Genomic DNA, 1,141 nt, shown 5'->3' with positions numbered 1-1,141 from the left:
CTGCTGCTCTCAGTCCTGCTATCATATGCATATGCCCCTCAAGGTTCCAGGAGCAAAGCCAAGACAGGAGAGACTCAGACAGGGTCTTCAAAGTTACAAACACAAGACAAGAAAAGATGACCGACAAAATTTACTGAAGTTACAATCCTTTAAAATGATACAAAAAAATGAATCCCCGCAGTGAAGCGACACCCGCAAGGGACAAGCCTGGGAGATGAGGCCTAGGTGGAATACCCTCATTACCAAACTGATCCCCCTTCCCAGAAAGTATTAAAACACAAAAAGTTTTCAAAATCGACACAATTGGAACCAGAAGAAGTGGGAATGGATATTCCGGGGAAATGGGCATTGCCTTGAAAATCAGGGTAAGCAGGCCGTAAAAGTGACAACACTGGCTGATGAGAAGCTACTTAGGCATGGCGCATTAACACATGGACATTAGAAGAGAAATCTAGGAACCTAGGCCCAAATAGAAGACCCCTGTTCAAACCTGGAGCATAGACTTACCTCTGGGCACACATTTCTTCCCCCATTACTCCCCATCTCTCGGTGGGGGCAAACAATCCCAACCATGGCGGGACCAACTAAAGAATGGAAATAGGGTCACCCACTTTACAGACAGTTGATGATGGCCATACAAGTCTGTAATTCGTGATAGTGATGTTGCGCTGAGATGATTTGAGTTGAGTTGCATTCCAATTGCAGACTTTAGCCAGAAGGGGAGAGAATGTGCATGTGTGTGAACAATTATTTCCATAAATTCTTCAATGTTCTGCCCAAGTTTCACCCTAGAAACGATGCCACATTCTTTTCTATTGAAGTGACGAAACAATAAATTAATTAAAAACAGATCACCACACATAAGTTATGTTTAATCGAAGTAACATGTACCATTTGTGCATGTGGAACAGGAGAGCTGGTCATTATCGTGTTAATATTTCCTCTCTTAAAACCAATTGGCACTCCATCAAACGAGTTGTTGATCATTAAAATTAGAAGTTATCCAATTAAAACAGAGAGGAGGAAGACTTCTTTAGTCAGAGGGTCATGTATCTGTGAAACTCACTGCCACACAAAACAGTGGAGGCCAGATCACTGGGAGTATTTAAACAGGAAATGGATAAGTATCTCATTAGTAAGG

The sequence above is a fragment of the Narcine bancroftii genome, chromosome 2, assembly GCF_036971445.1.
Source record: "Narcine bancroftii isolate sNarBan1 chromosome 2, sNarBan1.hap1, whole genome shotgun sequence".
Classification (NCBI taxonomy): Eukaryota; Metazoa; Chordata; class Chondrichthyes; order Torpediniformes; family Narcinidae; genus Narcine; species Narcine bancroftii.
Note: the sequence above shows the minus strand (reverse complement) of the source record.